The sequence below is a fragment of the Stylophora pistillata genome, chromosome 9 (assembly GCF_964205215.1).
Source record: "Stylophora pistillata chromosome 9, jaStyPist1.2, whole genome shotgun sequence".
Taxonomy (NCBI): Eukaryota; Metazoa; Cnidaria; class Anthozoa; order Scleractinia; family Pocilloporidae; genus Stylophora; species Stylophora pistillata.
Window position 1 is genome coordinate 25,490,448 of NC_142527.1, and position 9,753 is coordinate 25,500,200.

The 9,753-nt window shown below is 38.6% G+C and overlaps 1 pseudogene; it reads left to right on the forward strand.

Moving 5' to 3' along the window:
• Positions 1-5,869: 5,869 nt before the first annotated feature.
• LOC148724038 (uncharacterized) lies at positions 5,870-7,027 on the forward strand (annotated as a pseudogene).
• The last annotated feature ends 2,726 nt before the right edge of the window (positions 7,028-9,753 follow it).

Genomic DNA, 9,753 nt, shown 5'->3' on the forward strand with positions numbered 1-9,753 from the left:
TCATTTTATTCACATGAGTATGCTTTGCCTCGAAAGCATTATGGGAACAGAATAGTTCTCAGTCTCTTCGCGGTCGAGATGCCACAGTTGACGTTCGGAGTTGATGAAAGCGAGAAAAAGATAATCAGAGGGATTTCTACAATCCTGAACCAAATTGCAAGAGCAACATTGACACTTTATAGATAAATAATCGTAACACTGCGATATTTCCTCGATTTTCAATTTTCAGAGGAGTTATTTTAACGCCACGCCTACATGTACCACTTATTGTACAATGCTAACAATATGTTCCTTATATAAGAACGATCCTTCGCAGTAAAGCACTATTTGAGCAATAGTGGAAATCAGACCTGACCTTATATACGTCTCATAACCGCAGTTCACTCATATGTTTCATATGTTTGTTGTTGTTCGATTTATCATCTACGGGTTTATATCGAATTAATTTGATGGCCTGCTCCCAGTTGGCTTGTTAGCTCAATTGGTAGAGCGCTGCACTAGTATCGCAGAGGTCAGTGGTTCGAATCCCGTACAGGCCTGAAATTTTTTTCAGGTCTGATTTCCACTATTGCTCAAATAGTGCTTTACTGCGAAGGATCGTTCTTATATACGTCTCATAACCGCAGTTCACTCATATGTTTCATATGTTTGTTGTTGTTCAATATGTTCCTTAAGAGCATTGTTATAAATAAATTACATTTACCTAACAATAAAACATTTTATAGTAATAATTACTAATGAATTTCGACATTTACCCTGCTCTCTTACGTGGCGTGATAAATGATAGCATCATTATTATTGTTGGGAATTAGATAATTGCCTGACAACACAACGGTTTTCCCGATAAACTCGCGCTAAAATCGCTCACTCACGATAGAATTTTTTAACAGATATGTTTTTCTCTCGCAAAGTGCCGAGTTCGATTACAACACACGTGGTGTATTTTAGAACAAAGGATATACAATCGGTGAATGTTTCCTTTGATTGGTTACAGTTACTAATGATGACAGATACGATGCCTATCTATTTCCGGTGGACTAAACAGCGAAATTTTAAACGCGTTAAAAAGGTTTTGATTATGTAAACACACAATTTCCGACATTATTACTGCTAATCGTTATCTATTTCTCATTTTCAACTCAATAAGAAATATTGTTTAAAATACTATTCGCGATAATCGTGCCTCACAATGTTACCGAGAAAATGTACTACCCAAAGGTATATGCAGTATAAAGTTGGAAATTCCACCCGGCCCCAAAAAAATGTAGAAAAACTCAGACGGAAAATTCCTTTAACTAGCCACCATACTGTCGTTTACAAATCAAAAGTTCTCACAGTAACTTAACAGGTGTGTCCACTAGAAACGCTCAAATTATACGCAAACTCGTTAACTCGACTCAAAGTTTTGAATAACTACAGCGAAACGGTGGTGCGCGTTGCCTATGTATATTCTAAGACAATGATCTGAAAAGAAAAATCTAATCCGGTCCAGCTGATCAGGCATTTGAGAACCAAAACGGACAAAAGTTTGTGCGCACATCGTATCAAACTCACGGGGTACAAATAGTCTCTTACTGAATTTCGTGACCACGCCCACTTCATCGGCCCTCTCAAATCGAGTGCCATTTTTGGATGTTATATCATCTTGCCGACTCTCTGTATAAAAAGTTAACAATGTACCACCGAAATGTTGAACTATAATATCATGGCTTTCCATTTTGTGTATTTTCGTACTACAAAGTAAAGTTTTTCCCTCGTCATTTTCAGCTTTTCCCGAGCGGATCCGTCAAAATTAAGAAGGCGTTCGTGGTCAAAACAAGACCGAGCAAGGAGTCTTGGGCGATTTCTCTCTTACGCAAGCGCAAATTGAAAATGTACCGCCAAAATCAAAGAGAGGAACAAATTTCCTTTGTTTTGATATGTAAATTGTCGAACAAGGAGCAGATTGAACCTCGTCAAATGGCTAGTCAAAACAGTCACACCTTCCTCCTTTTGCTCGTTTCCTGTTTTATAAGCGAGAAAGCAGTGGGAGAAGAATCGGGCTGCTCGGAAAGCGCTTCGGGTATTAATTTACCATCGTTTACTTACGAGATAAACAAGTAAGATTTGTAAAGTTATTTTCCGAAAGAGTCGGAATAAATACATTTTTTTCAGGTTAGAACGCCGTTTTTACCTTAAACGTCGTCCACTAAATTTTTGTTGCAGCCTACTAATCTATACAATTTCGAAGGAAAATATTCAGATGCTTCACCGTCCCCGAAGGGTCTCCACTCATCGAAGCGTGTACTGCAGCCGATGTAGTGAATTTTCAGTCTCTTCAACATCATACAAGTTTGTATTTTTTCTCTGTGAAAGGACCTTTTTAACAGGGGTGTATGCTGTGTATTCGTTGCAGAATCGCTTTGGTTCTCTTATCTCTCTCTTTGGTTTGTCCGCCATTTTAAAAATTTGCTCAGGAGGGCATCTGGGTTAGCGGCTGCGCCAGGCTGGAACCGACAAAAACAAATGTCCATCGCAGTGGGGAAACAGTTTGATATGCATCCGTCCTTAATTACAGTTTTAAGAGATGATGAGAGCTTATTGACATACATGGCCAATTTTTTGATCTTTCGTTAAAGGTAAGGAAAAAAGGCCAAAACAGTTCCAAGAAGCTATTCTATGATGGGCCTATGAAAGTCCATGTTTACGTTGTTGAATTCAAGTGGCGGAGATCACTGCCTAAGCGGCGCATTAAAAAAAAAAAAGTATAGCGTTAGAAATGCGTCAATAGCTGAGTGTTGGAGCTGGTTTTATTTTTGGCAAAAATAATATATTACCGAGAAAGTGTTGGTTGTGGGTAAAATGTTCATTAGCTTTTGACAACTGATCAGCTGACCCTCGAGAAGATTCTTAACGGACTCGATAGCACATTTCAACAAATTATCTTCAACACCCAGCGCGGCGATATTCGCGTCTCGAATTTTTTTGGACCACAAGGGCTCATCGTAAGTACTTGATTTAAATTTTTCATGTTGGTGTATTGAGTTTTAATCCTGGTCTGCTAAGCTGAATGGTATGACCACTATCAACATTTAAACATTTATTCACCTGCCTCATGCCTCTCGCAGAGGCCTATTCTCGTTTTCACCGAATCACATGGTTTCTGCTTCTTTCCACTTAATTAACTAAAAGATGATTAAGTCTCATTAGTTCTAATTTTCATAATTTCCACGTTCATGTACTTAATGATCTTTCGAGTAAAACGTTTATGTGAAAAGTGTTTTTCTTTTCTATGCTCAAAAAAATCATGTAGCGGATCAGCTTGCTTAGTCCTATCCCAGTTTCGAAGCAAATCCAATTTTGAGTCCTTAAAAGATTTATAGATAACCTTCGAAGTCACCATCGTACAAATTGGTAAACATTCCACAAATTCGTACGACTGGGAATGAAAGGGTTTTATTAATGCGAAAATGTCTGAAAGCACTTGCATTTTAAATGACTAAGAGCAAAAAATTATCTATCTCTTTATCAAGATCATCGAATGTTTGACGCTCAGCAGACAAATTAATTAACGACTTAGTCATCGGACGAAGTCGTGTAACAGCTCGATCGACCGCTAATCACTTAAAAACTAAGCTATATTCTTTAATGCTTACACAATTAAAAAAATTAACTTCTTGTGACGTTGTTTGTCGCGTTAGTGTGTTTTCTTTCTCTTGAGGTAATAGGACATTGACTGCACGCGTTTCAGCGAGGAAATCCGAGTCCGCAATCAAACATGGTTAGTTCGTACAAAATCAGGCTTGTTTACGCACCAAATTAAATTTAACTCTAAATTTTCTACGCCATGTGACCTACGCATCAGACAATTGTATTGAGTAACTTGTTCCGTTGTCGTCAAATACGTCAAACATGCTTTTAAGAGCTTAAGTAGCTGACAGTTCTTTGGGCACTCGATGAAATTAGAGGCGTTGGAGTCGCAAAAATGACCAGCGCAGTCTCGAAGCTTCGCCGCTCATCTTCACATCAACGCCGCCCAACCATACAAAACGAACCAAAATAATGTTATGTACCGCACGTCGTGTTTAAATTTCTTATGTTTTTTAGATTTCAAGCAGTAATTTTCTCTTCATCTTCCCCCTTGGTATTTATTTCTATGTTCATTATCGCACGTAATTTCACGAAAAAAGCAATCACGTACACATACTTAAACCTTTTTTCTGAGTTAGTTCGATAAGAGTATTTTTCACAGGCTATTTTTTGTTTTTTAGGTCGTAAGTTAATGGGTTTGCCGTTCACACCTCAGGACGCGGGGGCCTGGGATCTGCCTGAACCGAAACGCGCTATAATAATCTAATACTAAGCCGCTCCTGCGTCATTGGCTAAGCTTTCTGCTCTCGAAAGCTGAGTAAAACCGGTTCAACTGCGAAAGAGGAATCTCTACTCTGTGTTTTAAAGCAGAATTTCCTAAGTAGAGAGGAACCTTTTTTAGAAACCTTGAGCGTCACAAACAGTTTTGTTTCTGTGGAACTTTAATTTTTCTTGAGAATTGAAAATTTTATACTTTGGTAGAATACTTCTCCCTCAACTGGCCATTTTCTATATATGAAGATTCTAACATGGCTCCGCGGCTTGGGGGAATAAACCAAAGAAACTAATTATTTATCCCTAAACTTCGATGTGATTTCTTTTGTTTTAATCCCCAAGCCTCGCGAAGCCAAGTTTGAATTTTACTATATCGAAAATGGCCGGTTACTTGTAATCACTACTGATGTGGATTGCGACGTTTCGACTGCATACCGCTAGTCTTCTTCAGGCGACGAGCTCATCGTCTGAAGAAGACTAGTAGTATATAGGACCCTGTCCAAACGTCGCGATCCACATCATAGGCCGGACCACATCGTAAGACAAACATTTCTTTTCTAAAGTGTTATTTACCACGATGATTAACCACAACTTATTTTACAAAATGGCCTATTTCTAAGTGCCAGCCTCGACTTCATGTACTCGATCCAGTCTTCCGGGCACGCGTCCGAGCAAAGTATTTTCTTAACTGTACCTCTCTTTTTTTTTCTATTATTTCCTAATAGCCTGATACTCAAGAACAGGGATAAAACATGGTGCCAACTGTGGAACAAGTCAGGAAACAGTTCATACTACCGGAAAAAATTGTACCACAAACGTTTCAGTGGTGTACGTTTTCATGCCTGTTGATCCCACCGTGAAATACGTCCTCTGTTCATTTCTCGCAACTATAAGCATCGTGGGATCTTTGGGCAACAGTTTAATTTTCTACTTTCTTTGGAAGAAGCCAATCCAAAAGCGATACCCAGTCGAAAAGAGCCCTTTCGTGAGAAATTTCAATTTATATGTGAGAAGTTTATCACTTTCGGATACTAGCTAGTGCAATATCTATTCCACTACAGTCCAATCCCTATTAAGCGGCCACCTATTAAACGGCCAGTTATCATGAAAGTCCCGAAATTATTTTCAGTTAAATACTATAAATGAAACCCATATTAAACGGCCCCTATTAAGCGACTGCGGCTACCTTTTGGTCATCCCGATGGTGGTTTTTATTGTTTTTTACCCCTGTTAAGCGGCCACCCAAAAATAAATACGCGTGCTTTGGATTTGTTTGTGATAAGGCGATGACAGATAAGAATCCGAAATAGACAGCAACGACTGATACATTTTTAAACCTTCGAGCTCCAAAGCGACAAACGACTCTCCAGGATTATTTCAAGTAACGATCTTTTGCTTTCGCGACATTTATGATAGTTTTGTCAATATCGAGAATTTTATATGTGCTATTGGTTCTCGCTGAAACCTCATCGTCAGATTTCCTTAAAATTGAATTTATGCAATTAATCACTGAATTAATATTACCATGTCGTTACATGTCGCTAACTTTTCAATGTAAGTGAGTCATGTTGTCATGTTGTGACCTTATCTCAGCATTTTCTTAAAATTGGTTTTGTGCGATTTTTAAACGCTTTATTGCGTCCAGCAGAGCTTAAAAGCCTTTAAGCATGCTTGTATTTGAATACATGGACGTTTTACGTAAGTTTTAGACCAATTCCTGACGAACCCGGCCTATTAAGCGGCCACTTTCCATTTCCCCTAGGGTGGCCGCTTAATAGGGGTTGGACTGTAGTATGCATTCAAATTTTATTCGATGTATTTCCAAATGGCTGGGCATGTAAGTTAGTTCGGTATTTAAATTTTATTTTCTCATCCATTACAATCAACAATCTGATTGTAATCAGCCTTGAAAAGCACTTATCAACGCGCGCGATTCCACGTACTTTTATATACCACCAAATCACTTCGAAGTGGCATTTGGGCTTGGGTGTTTGGAATGGTCTTTATGCTGCTAGCAGCCACCCCATATGGTGGAATAAGGCAGGATATAAACCAGACTCATTATACAACTATCTGCTTTTACAAGTATCAATTTTACTCGTTCAGAATGCCCCTGGTTGTCGTCGTGGTACAGTACATTCGAATTCTTCCGGGAGGTTTTATAACCTTCGTCAACTTCTGCCTTCTTAAAACAATATGGATCAGAGGGAACCGTGCGGTGATCACAGGGTTGAACAATGCTTTTAAGACCAAGCTGATAGCCACGAGAGGAAAGGGAATGACTCTTCTCATCTTCATCGCGTTTGCCTTCATCGTCTCCTATTTCTTCTTCTTGGTCAATTTACTTTACAATCATATAGCAAAACCATACCGTGATTTTCAAACTGATTTTAGATCACGCTATGGGTTTGGTGCCATAGTCTATTTCAACAGTGCAATGAACGTTGTAATTTACATCGTTCAGATGAGCGACTTTCGCGAATTTCTTTGGAGAATTTTCTGCAAGAAAAACCAAACAGCGAATTCAAACAATACACAACCAGTAGCAATGAGCGACCCTCCTGAAGGACAAAAGAAAGAAAATTCAAAACAAAAGGAAATAAAAGTCCTTCCGCGACCCGCTACCACCGCAGTAAGTCAAAATAAAGATAACGAAAACAATAACGATGATGTACCAATCTGAACATAGTAATTCAGTAAATTTTTTTTGCGTAGAACTCTAGATTTCAGAAATAATGACAATGTAATTTTGTGGTGAATTCAGGGTGAAATAAATACCATTTAATACTGAGTCGAACTTTTAAGGAAGGATTCAAGGGATAGCTCACTAGTTTCACCGTGAGAAAAATCGAATGACCAATCAGGAACTACTTCTCATCGAAGAGAGACGATTTTTATTCGGCGAGTTTGCACTAAGTAAATCTCGGTACTTATATTTGATAATTTAAGTTATTCTTACCGAGGGCAAATTTAAAAAGTCTCAGAGTTATTTATTAACTATAATTATATTCAACTGATAGTACATAAGCAAGTACATCGATCACTTTACTTTGGGGAAACTATTGGAAATTACACTTTACCTGTTTGCGTGACCGGAACAACTGGGCGGTCTACGTTGAGCATGCGCACGGAGATCAAATTTGGTCAACTGAGTAACAATTTCCGGCGCAAAATCTCAAAGGAAAACATACAATACAACCAATGTCAAACCAAAAATGCGGAGAAAAAAACGAAACGTTCATTGAAATCTGTAAAGGAAACGCTACTTAGCCATTACTTAAACGTTCAAACACGCGCAGACGTTTGACCACTCGGTCAACACAGTGGTCAAACGTCTGCACGTGTCCTTGGAGGCGGAAGCGTGCTTTCAGGCTGTCAGGACCAACTTGACTCTCACGAGTTACAAACAACCACGGAAACCGATAAGTCACATTTTTGAAAACCGTATAACTGTTAGTCAAGTTCAAAACAGAATGGTGAATCAACAGGATGTCCGTACTTGAATAAGCTTTGCGTTCGTTAAATCTCGTGTTTTCCTTTTTCCTACTTTTGTCTTCTTATACAGATTTACGGTGGAACTTCGATTTAACGAAGTCGCTGGGGACTGACTTAATTTGGTCGTTAAATCGAGGGTTCTTCAAGTCGAAAACCTCGATATAACGAATTTGAGGGGAAATTACTCAAGGTTCGCTATATCGAGGTCATAGTTAATGATTGATTTGTAACACAAGTGACTTCTGTCACGCAATTCAATGCAAAATTCGTCACCCCGAAGTGCCGCGTTTTGAGATGCAATTCATTTATTAAGCATGGTGACTTGCATTGTCAATTATTTTCACTTTTGAGCAGACGCTCAGCTTTTCTTTACGGTACAAAAAAACGACACGTTCAGAGCAGCGATTTAAAATTTGTTGCAACATTAAGATTACTGTCTACAGAAAATTGACTTCTGTGGAAGTGACTGGTAAACGGAGAAACAAGGGCATTGGACTTGAAATTCTGGCTACATATTCGTTTTATCACAAGAAGCCTTCGAAAGTGAAGACGTTAAGAGAACTAATAAGATACAAAGAAGATAAAGCAGAGGTTAATTGCTGTCGAAATACTATCGCGCCAACGTCTGTAACATAATAAGCCTTAATTTGTCTGAAAAGTTGCTGTCTCTTTACCATAAGGATTAAAGGATTTGTTGACTGTTGATCTGTTCAGCATTTATCTTCTGTCGTGTGTTGACATTGGAATTCGTTATATCGAGGTAGATTTTACGTTTGGCCTTCCGGATTATGTTCGCTATATCGAAGAATTCGTTACATCGAGGTTCGTTATAACGAGGTTCTATTCCATGCATTTTACTATAACTTTGGCTGGGACATAGGATATCGTTCGTTATATCGAGGACTTCGTTAAATAGAGGTTCGTTAAATCGAGGTTCCACTGTAATAGAAAGCAGGCACGACAGTCGTGAGTTTGTTGTGCTACAAACACAGTTGGCTTTCTTTCCCACCCCTCGAAGGAAACAAGTCATTCTTAACTCTTAATAAAGCGAAATCTTTTTGTAATATGATAAATCCTTTATTAACCAAGCTTGTTCGTTCAAGATGGCTGAATATTAGGCTCGTTCTTTTGTCACATTTTTATGGACCGAGACGAAGTCGAGGTCCATAAAAATGTTAAAAAAAAAGAACTCGGCCAAAATCCAGTCCTCTTGACCTCACGCTTGGATAATAACGCATATTTATTGACCGCAATACCTCACAAGAAAAAGCAAAACAAAACAAAGAAACCAATGCAAAACAGAAGACAGAACAACACCGCAAATCGCAGCGTTCTCCTTGATGAAATATGGAATTTGCGGGGGGCTTATGGGGAAGGCACTTGCCAACATTCTATTGAGTGGCAGCTTTTGGAGATACCATACTAACATCTACTCGCGTGACTTTTCTTACTTAATTCCATCAGTTAAGATTCCATCAGTTTAGCCCTTTCCGTTACCTAGCAGACCTTGATGTTCGCGGATTCTATATTTCTTTTTTTGTGATTTTTTTTTCTATTATGACATCACTTCCTGACCGGTTGCTTGTGGTTTTTTCTTACGTCATAGTATTAGGCTGAAATGATGTTCAATGTTATTCAATTTGGGTAAACAAATCGTTCAACAAGAGCAAATAACTCAGTTTTGTGGTATAACTATGATAATAGCCAATTTGCAACCTTGAAACAGAGTTAGAGTGGAAATTTTATTTTTGTAATGAGACAATTATTGATAATGAAAACCCTTCGATACCTTAGAAGAAGCAACGAGTAAATAACAGAAAGCTTATTGGAATAAAGGACCGGTATTATTGGTGGCCGGGGGGGTGGAGGATTTTTGTGGGGGGATCACATGTTTTTAATGAAGAACAGAGAGAA